Below are 19,127 nucleotides of genomic sequence, written 5' to 3' on the forward strand. Positions count from 1 at the left end.
TTAATTGAGGAGGTAAAAGTTGTTACGGCTTGTGGTAGTTTGTGCTACTTTTTGTTCCAGTTGAACAGTTTCCCTTGATGAATAAATCGGGCTGCATTTCAATGAACCAGCCACAATAATACTACTCATCGTTCAAATAGTATAATTGACCCTTCGCTAAATCCCACCCCGAGATCGCAGACTAAACCAATCATAGCGTAGCTTCGGCCATTTCCGATGATTTTCTCGATGTTCAGGCTGGTTTTGTATATTTGTAACTTGTCATAATAAACGTTGTGTAATTGTAAATGAGGCATCTCTACGTAAAAACCTGTGGAGCTAACATTAGCAGAGTATGTTCGCACACCATTACCTAGCATTAGCACATCTATGCTACGCTAGCTACTGGAGGTATGCTAAATGTCTACACGTGCTGCTTTTGCTTTTTAAAGATTGTAACAGTGAATAAAAACCTAACCAGCTTGTCAGAAACAGTGTTTTTGCTTAAATGAATAGTCTTCTGTCTCGATCGCCAGGTGATGTTTCACTTACACACTGTGATCTCTAGCTTTAGCTTCTATCTTTATCTTTTTCACCTGTTTTCACTGCTGAATCAGTTTGACGTCCAGGATATATCCTTCAAACACATATCGTAGATACTTCTGTCTGCTCCTCTCTAAAATCGCTTATTTACTTTTCAAAAACTTAGATAATAATTATGCAGAGAGTGCAGTTAGTGACAGTGTGGGCTCCATGGTAACTCTGACAGCGAAGGGTCAATTAAAGTGGTTGTTTTTGACATGTATTGCAATATGTTAGCTTACAGTTACTACTGCATTTGAGAGGTTTATTTATGCCCTCAAAACTGTACTTTTTACTACACAACGTAAAGCTAATACAATAGTTCATGAAGAAAATGAATACTTGGGTGTTAATTCATGTTTCATCAAGAACAGGAAATATATCAGGAGGCAAAAGGTTGAGTCAAGTTATATAATGAGCAAATGAGTAGTAAATAAAGATAATAACCGTTGCCATACTGGAACACATACTCTATGACATTTAAACTACAAACTGGACACTAAAGAAGTTGCTTTCTCGCATCGAGCGCTGTGGTTTATCCTCTGTGAGTGTCACAGGGTCATAACAGCTGAGACTCTTTTATCAGATTTCAGTTTATTGGTGGGTTGACAGGAAGACCCCTACCAAAATAAAGAAAGCTTGAACCTCACTGCTTTAGGAAGCATCTTTATTTCTTATCCTTCCATCTGTAATGGCAGTTTAATTATTTAATTCTGTGTCAAGTCAACAACAAAACCCTTCTCCGATTCGGCTCCCAACCTCATGTTAACACTGCAAACAACACAAACAACAAGTCACTACAAGTCCATTCATTTCCGATTGAGCTGAGCGACTGATGCGTGGAAGGTCGGAGGGTTAACAAGCTTGTTGGCTGAGAAAAGTTTGCCGACAAGTTGGCTGCACCTTTTGCAATCACTGGGCTGCCAGGTTTCCACACGTTCTTTGTTTCTGTGATTTAATTTTATGACACAATATTCTGCTCAGTCAAAGTTGTACAAGTGTATTTCTTTCATTTGAAAGACTACCGTTATGGAGAAACAGAAGTATGCAGTTTCATCACACTTTGTTTCATTTTCAGTTCGCTAAAGAAGACTATCATCATGTGAGGATGTACTACCGCCGTAAAAACACTGAGCTGCACTCGATCCACTACGCTGTTCAAACCACAGCCTCTCACGCCGGCTACAACTGGTCAGAACACAGCAACCCATCAACCAGGTCGCTGACATTATGAATGTGGGGTAAGGACACAAACTTGTCAAAAGGGGGTCCATGATCAAATACAGAACTATTTGGGGTGCTTGACATAATACGGTCTGGGAGCTCTTCACGTGGAGTGCTGCGAGTGGTACACAATAATTTCTCCTCCTCTTTCATCTCTCCATCTGACAGCACGTTCAAGTAGCTTTATATTACTCAACGATGTTCACTGCTCGGTTAGAAACACACACACACAGAGGGAGGAGGGAGAGGGAGATGGAAAAGGCAGCTACATACAAATACAAGCGCTTACTGCTGTAATCCTATCAGACAGGGCTTCTTGCGGCCTTTGAGAGGTCAACATGAACTGTGTGAACATGAAATGTTGAAAGGTTTACACTGATTTCACACGTACATTTTAGGTGTTTGCTGTTAGGAACATTAGAAACAGGTTGCGCCATTTGTTTTTTGTACCTCTTGTTTTGTAGATAGACTGGGAAGTTGGTATTTTCAGAGTTTTGGTTTAGATAAGTGGAAGACCACATTTTTTTTGCGTCTCTTTTGGTTTTTGTTTGTTTCTTTGATTTAAACTACACTCGTTTAGCCCTGTTGCCCCTTCTGTTACCTCAATTAACTTATGTTCATCTAAGGAGCTCCTTATTTTTCAAATAAATAACTTTGTAACTTTAAAAACATCAGATTTTATGTTACTTCCTCTTCCATAAATGCGCCGGGTCGTAACAGACAGAGATGACTGGAAGAATCTAAAAACTTCACTGGAGAAAAAATTGCACAATACGTGTACTTTGTATTTGAAAGCCAATCATGTCTCCTAGAAATTAACAAAATTATTTTCCCAATTCTATCGTAGTGACAAACGTAATCACTACCTACACAACACAGGCACTGTTTGTTTTTTATGAGTGAATGAAACGCTGTATTTACAGCATGCATATATTTACAGCATATCAACCTGAAGTTGCAGGGAGGCGGTCGGGTGGTTGGAGGCCGAGAGTAGCGCAGGACTTTGATTCTGGAGTCCTGGGCGTCCCTCTGCGGCTCAAATTAGACAACAAAAGCACTTCAGTTAAGGCAAAGCTTGATAAAACCTGATGTTGAAGTACCTTAAACCTTAAACTGAGAAAAAGACTACTTCTCACTTGATTTATTACCTAAACAGTAAACATTGTAAACATGAGTTTATGGTCTCAATCAAAACTTCTTCAATACAACATGATGTTCATTTAGCAAGCTATGGTCCCATTTAGTGTAAAATTGGGGCGTGGCTACCTTGTGATTGACAGGTCCCTACCGCTAACAGAGCTACCACTGGTTGCAAGAAACCAAGATGGCGACGGCCAACATGCCGAACTCAAGGCTTTAAAACTGCAGTTCACAAACCAATGGGGGACTTCACGATGACTACGTCCACTTCTTATAGACACTCTATGGTTTTTATGCATCAAACCAAGACCATAATCAATCCCTAACCTTAACCAAGTGCTGCTAATACCTGGAATGAACCATAAAAACTTAAATGAAGCTGTAGTCCCTACATGCAGATATAGTACTGCGAGATTGGATATTTTGGTGGGTGAAAAAAATGGACAGTGTTCAATACAAACTTTTTTTTAGACTTGCAAGATAATTAAGTTAACTAACATTTCCTCATTATGTTAGTAGAACAATAAATCCATTATGTTTCTTTTAAGGTTGCGAGCCTGCTGGCTCGGCTGTCGCCATGTTGAGAGCTGTGTGGAGGCAATCCCTCCGTCATAGACTTTGAATTCCATATAGAGCTCCTTTAAATTAGACAAAAATATTTTTATATAGTAATTCATATACTTATACACACACAGAGAGAGTATATATTGTACTTGCAATACCGGTGTAGTATGACTATTTTAAATTGTATTGCAAGAAGAAAGACTTTGGTTTATAGTGGGAATGCAAGACTTCACGTACAAACTATTGAAATTATAGCTACCTTTGACAACATACAACGTGTCTTATGGAGTTTTTAGAAAATATGTAGTACTAAATATACATGACTATGTTTGTATTAAACCATTTACTCAATAAATAATTACTTTTGAACAGCATCCCTCCTTCACTCTGTCTTTTCTTGTCTCCCTGCTCGTCTCCTTCTGTGTACAACGTGTGTTCCAGTGGGAGTACTTGGTTCAGTTTGTGTTTTATAAACATTTGAGAACGCCCACAGCTCCCATGTGTAGGCGGATCCCCGCGCCCTCGCCGTGACTCTGTAGACATCTCTATATCAACAACTCCACGAGCACGCAACACACACACACACACACACACCAGGATGCATGCCTGTCAGTCCCATCGGAAACTGTGCATGCATGCGAGCATAAACACGTCGTTGTCACACACGCACACACGCTAACCTGTCAGTCGTCAGGAGGAAAGAACAGCCAACTGAGACTTGGAAGTGCAGGCAAACAATTCATCCTTATTACCCTGTTATTCTCTCTCTTACACACATGCTATATTTCTGTATTTAGGCATTATCATTCTCACCTTTTTCTCATATTTCTTTCTCACAAGGGGTTTCTCTCTCCTCCCTCTCCCTCTCTCTCTCTCTCTCCATCTCCCTCCTCAACTTAATCTCTCTCTCGGTCTTTTTTTTCTTCCTCAGTCTTTTCCCCCCCTCAAGGTGTCTAAGCTGTGAGACATTTAATCGCCGCGGTAACGGTTTCATATCTGGAACAGAAATCAAATAATGCCAGATGATTTACTCCCCCTAGCAACCAGGGAGCACAGCCCTAGCAACCGACCCAGCCAGCAGGCCAGACCTAATCAGGTTGAAAATATTTCAATTATTGTGTTGATTCTAGGAGGCGCGCGTGTGTGTGTGTGTGTGAGAGAGAGAGAAAGAGAGTAAAGATCGGCCTGCTGCATTTGAATGATGTCAGCCTCTATTGATCTGAATACCAGAGAAGAAGAAAGAGGACATTAGAAGAAGAAAAGAAACCGCGCGGTGTCATGGAAGAAGTGTTCAAGTGCTATTAGAAGCGCTGCTGTTATGATGGAGACATTAGAAGGATACAACAACACATGGTCATTCTGGCTTGGGTAGCGTAACAGTTGGCATGCTCTGTGTGTGTGTGTGTGTGTGTGTGTGTGTGTGTATGTGTGTGTGTGTGTGTGCGTGCGTGAGAGAGAAAGAAAGAGAACGACAGAGTTGGCAAGGCAGAAGTGACAGAGGATAGCCAAAGAGCGGGGACAGGATCCAAACTCCAGGGTGCCAAAGGACCAAATCGAGCTTTACTCCTCACTCTATCAAACACAGTCGCACTACGCTCGTTTGTGGTTGTGTCGGAGCTTTAGAGAAAGTGTAAGCTTGTGTCTGTGTGTGTGTGTGTGTGTAGTTTGACGTTCATGCAGTTTGTGTGTCTGGAGGAGGGTAGACGGCTGCAGAGGGGGGAGCTTTATTGAAGGTTTGCCCAGCCAATCAATAAGTGTGCGTGTCTTTATGTGTGTGCACGCTAGAGTCTATACTTAGACTATTTACACTCTGTTGCTAGTTTATTAGGTGCATCTACAGCTGAAGCTAATGCAGTCTGATACTACAGTCCTGCAATAAATCATGAAGGTTGTATTTATTTTTTGTTGAAACAGTTTTAGAGAGGGGGGATTCAACTGTACGGTCACTTGGTATAATGCAAAACAATCCCAACAGCAGCCCAAGCAACATCCTCCATAGAGGCGTTTCTCTGGTTTAGCCCTAAACCTATGGACAAAATAATAGAAACACCTGTCCCTTCAGTTGAACTGGCAGCTGAATGTAAGCGCATGTTTGAACGATATCTAACTTTAATGCAAACTAGAGCTGAAATGATGAGTTGATTAATGCATTAGTCGACTGACAGAAAAAGTATAGTTTTGGTATTTAGTGAGTTGCGTCATTAACAAACAAACATTCTGTTTCTTGCTTCTCAAATGCGAGGATTTGCTGCTTTTCACTGTTACATAGCATATAACATGTAATATCTATTGGTTTTCACTTTTTGGAAAGTGTCAAGTGGCATTTATCACAATATTGTGATATTTTTTTAAACAAAGCAATGAATAGTAAAAATGTATGGACAAATTAATTTATTATAAAAGTAATCTTTGGCTGCATCCGTGATGCAAACTATTATTTTCTTTTACGGATTTTTGTTCTTTTCCAATGTTTTTTTTTTTTCCTGCACTCTTTAATTTTCCATTTCTTTCTTCTTTAATTCTATAATAATGAGAAAAATAAAGAGTGCAGAGGAACAATGCAAAAAGAAGAGTAGGAGGGAGGGGGGGGGGGGGGATGAAACGTGCGCTCTAATCTAATCTGCTTTTTCAACCTCTAATTCTCTGATGGTAATTATGCCTGACAATTGGCCTTTAGGGACGAGACAAGTCTCCTTCATTGGCGTTTTGCTGTTTGGGTGGAGGCAGAGGGGAGAGGGCGACAGACAGACACACAAACCACGAGACGAAGGCAGAAAAAAAAGAGGGAAAGCTTGACAGAAGGAGAGAATGAAGGCTGTGTGAATGACAGACAGAAATGGATGTAAAAATGGGTATTTGAGAGATTATGAATTTACATATCTTAATAGAGAAATGCATGCTACGGCTCTCCACCAAAAAAAGCTGCACAGCTCATCTTCAGAATTACAGAATGTATGTGGCGTGATTGTGTGTGTGTATGTGTGTGTGTGTGCGTGTGTGTTTGAGAGACATTTTGGGCGGTTTGTGTGAATCATAACAGACCTGTATTTTAAGGGTTGCTCTCCTCTCAAGTTGTTATCTATGATCAAAATTGTTTGAGTGATTTCACACTAAATGTCACGTTTTAAAAACCATTTTGAAGAGCTTTTCTCTCAAAACCCACGGAGGCCTCAGTGGAGGTGGGAGACCAATTCAACGGCAGCTTGTTTTCACCAAACTGAAGAGTTTTGTTCTTAAATATTCACAATTAACATTTCAAAATGGGACACGTAGTTTTTTGTTTTTGCTTTCCAAGAGAATTGTAGATACCTGGTCCCAGACCTCTCAGTCGCCCACGTTTTAAATTGTGTCAGTGATTCAAAAAGGTTCGGCGTCGCCCCGGTGAATGGCTGTTTCCCTTGTTGGAGAAAGAACAAGATTAAGTGTCAATTTACGAAATTTACTGACGCAGCCAAGCTGCGTCGAAGTCAAAGAAATTAATGCTACACACATCTACGGATATTTTTCCGCAGGAAGTTAAATTGGGTGATAAATAGGGGTTGTTTTCCCTGTTGTAACAAACAAGCTAATCAGGGCCAAGAGTGGGGACGTACCTTGTCATCTCTCTTGCCAGAGTTGGGAAAATAGGCTCACAAAAATGGCAACAAGCATGGATGACACTACTCCTCTATAACCTCTACTGCACCTTCTGTGTCGACAGAAAATGACCCAACATACACACAGTGCGAGACTGAATAATGGAGTGAAGCTAAACGGTAATTCAGTGTGATTATCTGGACATATTTCATTTATGTTAAATCAGTTAAATCTTTGCTCAAAATCCCTGTTTATAACAAATTGAACTACAAGTAACCAGAATGGACCGTATGTTATTTCAGTCTTTCGTATGAGATGGGAATTTATTATGCAGTAATAAAGGCGAAGAAAACCTAGCTTAGTCTAGCGTAGCTTAGTCTAGCATAGCTTAGTCTAGCATAGCTTAGTCTAGCATAGCTTAGTCTAGCATAGCTTAGTCTAGCGTAGCTTAGTCTAGCATAGCTTGCTAGCGAATAACCCAAACCATGTTCATTCCCTAAAATTAACTAAGTACGTTTTTTTGCCTAAAGCTGAAGCCTTAAGGGTATTACGACCAGAAAGCCCTGAGGGCAAACTTCTCCCACGTGCTAAAAGGGTAGCAAGCTAATATGCTAGCTGTTTCAACCATACTCCTGTCTCAACATGTATTTTTGCTCACATTACCACAATAAATATCTATTCAAATGCCCATTCCTGGTAAGAACACGGTGGACATAAGAACATTTTGAACTCAAGGTGGGAGCCAGTCTAACAGTAGGCTAACTACTGTAAGTTATAAAGCTCACCAAGCTAGAAAGGTCATGTTCCAAGGTTTCTCGTTGTAAGGAATTGGTAAGGGCTATCTTCACAGTTCAAATGTCATTTTTAATGGTTAAAATCCGTTCAGCCACTGTGGAGATATCAATGTTTAAAGTGAAAAAACTGTCTGTCTGCAAATTTAAGGGTGTACAGTTCAAGGAGATTATAAGCTGTAGGTGGGTGTTTTCTACATGTTGACCCAGGGAATCATTGAGCATTTGCCCTCGGGAAAAGAAAGCATTGCTCAGAACATGAACCCCTTTGAAAGGTTCCTCAATGTGTCATATTAAGAAGATATTAGGCTGAGGAACATTGGACCCACAAAGAAACAGAGAGCTGAAGAATGAAGCTACTCATCTGTCTGCTAAAAGGACAACACACTAGCAGGTTGTGCTAATCTTTGCATATTATTTTTCCAATAGGACATCTCAATGTGAAATAGTTAACCCGCACATTTTCTTGGTAGAAACACTACAAGTCTCTATGCTACATGCTAAAAGCTAAAAAGCTTACACAGTCTGACTGAAAATAATATCAGATAATGATCTATGCTTGAAGGCCAAAATAAATATTTCACCCACAAACATCTACTGTAACTGGAAGGCAAAGTCAGACTGAATACATTGTAATAAAATGGCGGTTTATTCTGAATATTAGTTCTGCATTCTTTGCAGGCAAAACGTTACCGTTAATAAGATCCACGCACGTTTTTGTAATTACTATACCCAACTTCAGCAAATCCATTTTATTCCTCTAGTGCACTTTTTATTCACTCTATTAATTTGGCAAAAAGCACAATCTGTGGAGAAAAGAAAAGTGGGACCAAGAGGTGTAGAAAAAAGAGACAAAGGGCCGTGAAGAGGCCGAATGTCAGGAGGTTTTCATCGGATAATGGAGAGGTCAAAACGGAGAATAACGTGTGGATGAGAGGTCAGAAAAGACTCTGCCAATCAGTGCCATAATCACACTTTTCCAATTTCCTCTTTACGTCAGAAAGACTACCACCCAGCTATAGGTAAGACTGCCTCGGTATTAAGTGTGTGTGTGTGTGAGAAAGAGAGGGAGTGTGTGTGTGTGTGTGTGTGTGTGTGTGTGTGTGTGTGTGTGTGTGTGTGTGTGTGTGTGTGTGTGTGTGTGGGTGTGTGTCAGTTGGAAGGGCAGCTAGGCGTAAAATTGAGTCCAGATTCATTAGGTTCTGTGAGCTGAGCTGCAGTTGGTTTAAGTGATACATTTCCTCTGGAAGTGGAGGTGTGGAGGTGTGTGGGTGGATGGGTGTTGTGATGGGGGGGGGGGGTCAGTCGTACGTTACGGGTCTCTCCCTCTGTCTCACACCTGTGCGCACACACACACAGAAATGCATCACGCACACACACACACACGAGTATTAGACAATTTAGAGGCCTTTATTCTATTTTCTCCCTCCTCTGTTTCGCTGGTGACACTGTAAATCTGAGCCAATTTCCTCCTCTAATCATCATTAAAAAGCGCAAATTACTCCACTCTCCATTAAACACTCCCACATGCCTGCTGCTATTACTTGCTCTGCAGCCGTTTCCATACACACTGAGGCCGGCCAGCCTTCTGCGTGGCTTTATTCTAGACCTCACTTAGCTCGCGGGATAAGCGCAGACACCGGCACATGTCGTTTAACAGGAAAACACCACGCTGTGCTTTGTTTTACCGAACTGCGGGAGTGAACATTTCAATCTCTCGTGCCTCAGAGTATTTTTGAACGCTGCATCTTTTAATGCAAAATAGTCCCTCGCTGTAGATGTAGACTTCACCTGAGAGGGTGATTTCATAGAGAAACTAGACACACGTGCGTCTGAGTAGCTAATCACGATGCCTAACGTACAGCGTGAAGTCAAAATTTAAAGCTCCACTGAGTTTTGTGGTTTATGAGTAATGGGAAAAGGCCTTTAGACTCGTATAGACTCAAAGGAAGTGCAGTACATTCTGAAAACAAAAAGCTTCTTTCCGCTGTGCGATAGTGAAAATCTGTGTTGCCCAAGTGTTAAATGTCCCCGAAGTTAACAGTCCTAAAAATTCAAAAAAGGTCTGGTGTTGTGCCCTTTTAAGGCTGTTTCTTCCCAGTTAGAGAAACAATGGATAAATCAAAGCATGGTAGGTGTGATCATCCTACATGGCAAGTTAACCACATGAAAAAAATAGCAACAGAGAAATGGTAAGTAAGCATGTTTGAGATTGACGCAGCTGTACAAGTTGTAGTACGACGACTTAAAGAGGTAACAACTCTTAGATCGACAATTCTTTGAAAGCTATCCTGTCATGTATCGTAGTAACTTGTGGTATTTTAGCCCACAGTTGCTCTTTGATGACACAAACACTAAAAAGCTGTGCTACTCTGGCATTATCCTCTCATCACGTATTAATAACGTCTGACCTGACTGCATAGGAACTTGAAAGACGTCACCTCTCTGCAAATTATTTCTTCAAACTTCAGGAAGTGTCGGTAGTTGACTGACATAGTTTAGGGCCGGCCAGCGGGGGAGGATGATGGGATTTCGTTATTGAATATTGTGCGTGTGACAGTCTCACTCTTTGCCCCTGGCCCGAGTCCAGCGCGGCAATATTCTAACCCACAAAATTCATTTCAGACTCAGGTTGCCAGTATTTTATTGGTGAACCCGGGATGAAATATTAACGTCCTAAAAGGTTGGACTCTTTTTCAACCGGCGATGGGAGAAAAAGCTGGCCCAGTGCATCAGTTCTGTTTTACACCTTTGTCCTAATCAGCCCTCCTGCTTGTGAACAGGGCCGAGGGTTCAGTGTGTCGCTGCAGATTGTTTCTTCATGCTCCGGTGCTGCCGGGAGTCTGGATATCTACAGTTGTCAATACGTCTTTCACTGCAGAGCTAAAAGAAATAACTTCATGCACATTTCTTTATGCCTTTTAGCTTAAACATAAAACCACATCAAGCAACAAGAAAGGTGTAAATGGATTTAACAGTCACGCTTCTTTTAGTGCAGGTTTAAGTGTGTACAAACCCGGCCTTCTTCAAAACAGATGGAGATTCGACGCAGACTGAATGCCGAGGTGTTACCTCTCTCTCGCTCTCTCTCGCTCCCCGACACATTAACTCCTTAAGGGAAAGTCATAAAGAAGCGGTTAACTAATGGAAGGGAACCCTGGTGAGCGGAGCGCAGCTGTCCCGTCATTAGCCCCTGCGTTTGTTTTCACAGTTTGTTTGTTTGTTTATCGCCGTGTTTTTGCACCTGCGGCGCAGACGTGTAGGGTCGTGAGAAAAGGCTCAGGGAGAGGATGCGGTCACGTTAAGAGACTCTCAAGGGAATGGAGACTCTTCTAAGACCTGACCCTGAGGTTTAGCAGGTGTAATGTTTACCGAGCTACAGGGCATGTACAGCTGCTGCATTTAAGCTACTCCCAAAAAGTAGATCAATTATATGTATTTTTTCACCAAATAAAGTATTGTCAAAGAGGGTCTTAAACACAACCAGTAGAGGGTTCAAAAAAATGTAGTCGGGACCCACCGAGGCTAAGAGAGGCTGTTTACAAATGAGACGCGAACTGATTGGACTAAATCCAACTAGCTGGTCTGACTGAGGCCTCACTTATTGAATACTGCACCGTGCTAGTTTAGCATGCTAGCACTAAACACAAATCACAGCTATGGCTGATGGGAATGTCGTTACTTAAGAGTATTGAACGGGGTAAATATTTGACCTGTCGGTGGCGCAAAAGTGAAAAGATATTACAATTCACCCTGAAAAAAATAACATCTAAACCAAAGCTTCATGGAAAATCCGTCCAAAAGTTGTAAAGATATTTCAAAGAAGCAGTCAGGTAATCAACACCATTAGGATTCGTCCTCTGGGGAAGATGCAATACTTGATGAAAGAATATGAAAGTCTTCGAGATTCATCGACTCCGGTTACAAAAAAAACGTCTGGTTGTATAGAAGTCTATGAGAAAATGACTCTGAAAACCGTGAAGAACTAACGTTACGTTACTGAGCGTGAGCTTGAAAAAAATGATACAGAAGATAATTTTGAATGGGTACAAAATCTATGCGGTGGGCAAAAAAAATGAATAGCATTCCATTTGGTCAAGTGCGCATTATGACTTGTTGAGGACTCGGGACTTACTTGTGACTTGCAAAACAATGACTCGGTCCCACCTCTGCTGCTCATGCTGTCTCATCAAAATGCAGTTTAAGGAACAAAGAAACACTGCAGGTGGCTTGAGAGTCGACAAGCTAGCAATGCTACCGGAAAGTATCAATACTGCCACCTTCCGTCTGTCGCGTGGCGCCGTGCGCTGCAGGTCGTAGCGGTCCCTCAATAGTCTCCGGTTTGAGCATGTTTGTGCAACACAAGTAGAAGATTAAGAATTCCTAATCTCCTTCGGGTTGGTGGCAAGGCCCAATGTATGTGTGTGTGTGTGTGTGTGTGTGCGCTCTCAGTGCAATGATAACAGCTACCACTAGATAAGCTGGTCCCTCTGGTATGGATGGGCTGTGTTAAAACACTGTTGTGGCTCACTTCAGTGTGTGTGTGTGTGTGTGTGCGCGTGAGTGCTACAGCCAACAGTCATCACAACAGTCAGAGTTCAACATCTGAAGCTCAGAACCGTGGGCTGATGATGTCACAGAGAAGCAACATGACACACACACACACCACAATACGTGATGGGAGATGAATGACATTGTTTGTCCCTCCCTCCTCTTCGTCTCCCCCCTCTCACGTCTTACTCTTTTCGTCCCCTCCCTCTCCGTCCTGTAATCACTCCCCTCTGAATCCTCCGTATATAATTCAGCAGCAATTCTGCTCCTCCGCTCCCTCTGCCTCCGCCTCCTCACGGGGAGACACAATGAGATATGACATTTCATTTGAGTTTCTCGCCACGCGCCGCCCTCGCTCTGAGAAATAAATAAATATTTCATTAGCGGGCCGAGAGTGAAGAGGGAATAAAGATGCAAGCGTGCGCACACACACACACGGTTTGGAGGTGGAGGGGAAAGCAATATAAGTCCATTTATACATTCATGCTCACATACAGGCCTCAGTCATTACACATGCAGACCTCAACACCTACACACCTACACATACATACATACATACACATGGGTTTTGGTACCAGAGCAAACATACTTATGGAGGAAGTGATAATGCAATCTCATGCCTAGAAATAGACAAGATAGATAAGTAATGAAGATAATGGATCTCCCTGTGTAACTCCTATCATCCTGCCTCTCTCGTTAGACCACTTTATCATCCCTCCCTCCCTCCCCCCCCTCTCTCTCTTTCTCTCTCAATCTCTCTCAGGTCTTACCTAGAGACCCCCGGCTTTATTGTCTTAATTAAAACAGAGCCTGTTTAATTATTTTAATCCACACTACTGCACAACAGGGACTCCTGAGGAGAGGGAGTGCGGTGGGAAGAGGTAGGAGGCGTGAGGCTGATGGGTGGGGGGGGGGGGGGGGGGGGTGGTTAGCCCTGACATTTCAAATTAAGCTCTTCAAGTTCAAAAGCAAGAGTTCTTATCACTTTTCCTCTCATTCATTTTCCCATTTCTGCCCTCTCCCTCCACGAGTCTGGCCTCCTTCTCACTGATCTCCTCTCTTCTCCCACCACCGCTCTCCATCCTCCTCCTCCTCCTCCCTTTCTCCATTCCCTTCCTAGCCCCTATACTCATTTCTTTCTTTCTTCCTCCTGCCTCTCCTCCTCCTCCTCCTCCTCCTCCTCCTCACTACCTTTGAGAGATTAGTTTGGAGAACAGCCCTGTTGAGAGCCTTTTTCAAGTCCGGGACATCAAAAGAATCTGTGATTATTACAATACCACGTGGAGTCATGTGTGTATGTCTCTTATCTTAATGCACACCCACGTGCACGCAGATACCTTCACATACCGAAACCATAATTCATACTTGAAGGTGCAATCACGCCGAGCTTGTTTTGAGAGGTTTCTTTGAGCTCTGGAGTGTTTATGCGTCTAGTTTGGCTTGTTTAGGGCTGGTGAGAACAATGCTGCTTGAACCCAGGGTCAGAATGTCCACCGTAATGCAGACATTTTGGGGGATTGCACTTGTTTCTCTAACTTTTTGGCCATCAGTCTGGTCAAAACTGTTATTTTCTGCCACCAAGAAATTGTGCTGTTATGTTGAGGATGTTGTAGGAATTATTGAACAAAAGTGATATTGTCAATAGTTGTGGATACCTTATCTTTGTTTACGATGTTCGATTTAACAGTTTTATAGCCACCAGTGCAGGAACTTCACTCATGGCCCTCGACAACCTGCATGCCCTGCAGCCACAGTGGCCTCGAGGCCCCGCCCACACTGCCCCATCTGATTTCACCGTTTTCTCCTCCGCCTTTTTCCGGTCAATACGGTTCTTAGATTCTGAATTCTTCTTTGGGCAACATCAAGTGAAACGCTGCGCACTTAACCATCGGTGGGTTTGACCTTGAGTCTATAGAATGAACCGCTGGAGAAATATGTTATTCACGATGATCGCACCGGTCAGCCAGGACACCTAATCGACCTCATCCTGGTGTGGGACGACAGACGAAAATGAGCTCCGTCGCTAACTCTGGCACAATTACGTTGAGATGGAAACAAATATGTTGAATAATGTGCACTGTCCCTGGTAAGTACATTTTAACACATCAATGCAAACTGTTTCCTTAAGGCTCTCACCAACAAAAACAAGTGTGTATATATTCAACAAAGTAGGTTGTGAAGAGTGCTGGACAACGCCTCAAACTGATTGAAGATGTATACGAACACAGACATACAAACAAGTGTCACTCTGCAGAGCAGAGTTTGTCAGTCTCCATCAGAGGAAGTGGGAGACGGCCTGAAGAGCTCCGCTCCCCGTGGACCACGGAGCGAGGGGAGATGGAGGGTGAGCAAGCTGAGAGGGGAGGGGGAGGCGAGGGAGGGAGGGAAGGAGGGGTGAGGAGATAGGAAATGGCAAGGATGGAGGGGCGAGAGCAGCAAAGGGGATCCATTACATAATTTGTGCTCCCTCTTCTGTCTTCCTTCCCATTCGCCGGCTGATTAGTGTGACCTTGATGCAGCCGCAGCTCAGTCGGCTCCTGTTGAACTCTGGGTAATGAAGCCAGCGTTTACAAATAGAGAAATAAACACCTGGCTCCCTGGGAATGGTAATAAGCTCCCCCCTCTGTATCTTCATCTCTGCTCCATGCCCATTCACATTTCCTCTGTCCTCCTCCCTTTGTCACCCTCTATCTCGCTCACTCACTTACTTACTTTTCCTCTTCCCTTTTCTCCCCCCCCCTTCCTCTCCTCCCCCTCTTCTCTATCTGTTTTCAGCGGGGAACCTAAACTCCCCATATTTCCAGTTTACCGTCTGATTAAGGAGTGAGTTGAGCGTTTCTATTCCCTCTGTCTTCCTCCTCCGTTCCATCCCTCATTCATGTGCTGCCACGGTAACTAGCCTATTATCTGACAGTTCCACTCCACTGACCTGCCCAATAACAGCTTTCACATCCCTATAAATGCCCGGGAGAGGGAGAGGGAGAGAGAGAGAGAAGAAAAAGAAAGTGTGTGTGACTGGACGTGCACGTGTGCATGTGCATCAACGTATAAACCCTGGAGATTGCCCCGTGTTATAAACATTTACGCCAGGCTAACAGATCATCTCCGAGAGCCGGGATTGGTCTGACTCCCCCCCCCTCTCCCCCCTGCCCCCCGTCCCCCACCCGTCCCCCCGGCGAATTGAAAGCCCAAGATTAGCGAGATGATAGCTTTTCAGATTGGCGAGGAAACACAGAAATGAGTTTCACCGGGTGAGTTTACGGAGGTTAGATTGGAGCAGTTAAACGGCGGATAAATTGATGGTTCTCTCATTGTCTCTCCACTGGTATAGTGGCTAAATCTATTAGCCGTCAACGACCTGTTTTCGGCTGCGATGGGAAGGAGGAGGCGACGGGTGAGGAGAGTCGGGGGGGACGATGGGGAGGAGAGGTTTGAGTAAAGGAAACATGTTTGAGGAGGGCTGAGGAAGGCGAGAAGAGGAGGATGACAAGAGGCCTCCGATATTAAAAGATACAGCTTAACTATTATTTACTGTATTATAGACGGTCCTGTTTAGAACACTTAATTCAAGCTATAGGGCCTTTATGCGTTAACAACACAGAGTACAGTCGTGCTCGCAGCTCTGTGAGGCTGTGCTTAACTTTGAGCTAAATGCTAATGTCGGCATGCTAACATGTTTACAATGATTTGCTGATGTTAAGCAGGTGTGTTCGCCGTCTTAGTACAGTCGATGTCAGAGGATCAGCAAAGATTCATCCTCTGGAAACCACGAATGTCTGTACAAAACTTCATGGCAATCTTTACAATCAGTAGCTGTCGAGATACTTCAGTCTGGAGTCTATGAGGAACTTTCTTGGTTTTATTTGTATTTCTGCAGCTGTGTACATATTGTTTAATGGTAATGCTGTTGTTTGAGTTGAATTGAGGGTTTGTCGTTATTGTCCTTGTTTTATTTGCTTGTTTTTTCATTTATTTTTGGCTTGTGTAATTTGTTGTTATTATCAATAGTACTAGTTTCTTTTTTTGGTTTTAGTTTTCTTGTTCCCTTTTCTTGCGTTGGATTTTAATTGCATGTTGGTTTTTACATTGTGCTTTACTGTTTTTTTACAGATTCCAGGATGAGCAGTTTCTATCTTGGTGGTAACTAATGAGGATTCCACATAAATAAATATATAAATGAATGTTGAACAAAACATGTTGCCATCCGAAAATACAATGCTTGTGCTCATACATGCTTGTGCTCTATGGTGTGTAACATTCAATTTTTTTAAAAGGTTCAGGCAAAAATACACATTTCATAAATCTACGGCTGCACACCAAAGGAGATGCCCTTTTCACTATACGACACAACACACAACAGCACTCCAGTACAACACACACACACACACACACACACACACACTGAGCACCCAGAGACACACAACTAATCCTTCTTGGAGAATTAACTGCATCACAAGTTCTGGTCGCATTAGAAAGTTGATAAATTACATTTGATAAAAGTCTCTTCAATAGACTGGGTCAGCGCAGTGTGTGTGTGTGTGTGTGTGTGCGTTTGTGTGTTTGTGTGTGTGTGTGCGGCGCATCAAAGCCGCGGAGTTTGAAGGGAAACACTTTAGAGGAGGAATTTAATGAGTCCATTTAGTGATGATTAAATAGAATGACAGTCAAATGATGAGGACTCAGTTTTAATAAGAGCTATCTTCCTAATCCCTCAATCTGTCAATATCTGCTCCAGCGGCTTCAGAAGTCCACACGGGGCAGGATTTAAAGTTTCACAATGATTCTGCAGTGACATGAAAGAAAGAAAGGCTCTCTCATTACTGCCCTCAAAATTCTGCTCCAATGTACGACGTGGTTTTCTTCTGCTCGCGTTCATCAGGATTGCTAAAGCTAACGCTACCAACAGTTGTGTGTGTGTGTGTGAGAGGCACAAGCTGGAGCTACGGTATGCTAGTGTTACGCTTTTAATACTTTTTATACAAAGGAAATTATGACGGCGTATATCCCAGTATATCAATTTTAGCATTAAGTCCATGTAATATGGAAGCAACATGAAAGAAAACACGTATACTCTTTGTATCTTTCAGGACCTTCGCCTGAGTCAGAGGCCCTTTTAACCATAAGAACTACTGAAAGGAAAACTAAATTGACCTGCATTACCACGGCTTTGCAGGTTCCTGAGGTTTTTTGAGCAGAAAAAGCGTTTTTTACACAAAACATATGTTTGTTTGAAGAAAGAGAGCAAACATATTTAGTGTGGAGTGTAATGTCTTTAGTCAAATTTTAGCCAAATGGACATTTTGTGTCTCAATCAAAAGGACCCAAAGACAATTTAGTCTAGCTTTACTCAAAGGAAACATATTTTACTTGTTTCATTCCTCAGTAAAATAGCTGTTAATACGACGTCCATCACACACATTTTTATCTATAAAGACAGTCTAAACATTTGCGATGGTGAGACACATTACGCAAAAACATTGTTTTCACTTGTCAATTCCTAGATTTCTAAAACATAAAAAATACACATTTGGGTGTTTATTGTACTTTTGTTTATTTGTGCTTGTAGAAACTTGTTGTACTGGCTGTTGACAGTATTTTCTGATTTATGGAGTTATAGGAAGAGATATCCAACTGGCTTTATCCAATGTCATGATTTTTTGTTCAGGAAAGGTCTGCAAATTAGCCCGTATTTGATAGCACAACATCCCCTTTTCATATTTAAACCTCGTAATACTTGTGTATGTGCATGTAAATAATTGCCTTAATGTAAGTAATCAAATGGGGAAGTTTCCTGGAGATATATATTGGTTACATTCCCTCCCTTAACCGCATGCAGCACCATGACGCTTTCCCTTCTGTGGCCACTGTTGTTTCAGAGCTGAGAAAAAAAAAGAAAGGTTTGACTTGTGATGGGTTTTCTGCAGGAAGACAGAAGAAGAGAAGAGGAAGACGAGGAGGGCAGAGAGCACGATGTCTGGGATGTTTTTGAGACGCTCTGAGATGAAAAAGGTGAGAATGGCCACAGGAATGGTTTCCCATGATCCCGCTTGACCTGACCTGGGTCGGGCTAGACTCGGGTGGTGGTGGTGTGTGCGTGTGTGTGTGTGTTGGGGGATGTTTCGCCGCTGTAAACAGTGCTTCATGTGGACAGAGGTTGGAATCCACCTTAAATAATCTGGTGTCTTTTCCTCACATCTGCACACTGTTAGAATAAATCACGTTGGTAATTCCAGATCCACAACACCGCAGGATCACATGCCAAAAAGAAAAGGGAGGAAAAAAAAAACCCCACCACCAGTTCAAGATTACCAAATCTAATCTGTGACTGTGTGTGTGAGTGCATCTGAGTGTATTAAAGAGGCAGCGATAGCTCAGCGAGCATAATAAACCCTGAACCAATCACATATCAGTTTCATCAGGGGAGCCTCCAACATCCTTCGCTCTAATTGGCTATCATGTAATCCGGTGTCCCTAAAGACCTCCGTCTTTCTATCCATCCATTACTCCCCCTCTTTCTCACTCCTCCCATTTCCTCCCCCCCTTTTCATTTCACCTTGTTTTAGTCATTTGTCTCGACTCTCACTCCTCATTCATTTCCCCGTTTTTTAAATCTCCCCGTTTTCCTTTGCAAATGAAAAACTTGACACCCTCTACATTTTCCTCATTTCTCCCCCACACTTCTCGTGCATTGATCCGCTCCCACCCTCTTTACCTTTCTTT

At 42.6% G+C, this 19,127-nt stretch overlaps 1 protein-coding gene across 1 annotated transcript in view; it reads right to left on the reverse strand.

Moving 5' to 3' along the window:
- Window positions 1-19,127, reverse strand: part of LOC306695482 (ubinuclein-1-like) — a 70,305-nt gene that overhangs the window by 49,409 nt on the left and 1,769 nt on the right. The gene's annotated exons all lie outside the window — the stretch shown is intronic.

Source organism: Pholis gunnellus (assembly GCF_910591455.1).
Source record: "Pholis gunnellus genome assembly, chromosome: 5".
Taxonomy (NCBI): Eukaryota; Metazoa; Chordata; class Actinopteri; order Perciformes; family Pholidae; genus Pholis; species Pholis gunnellus.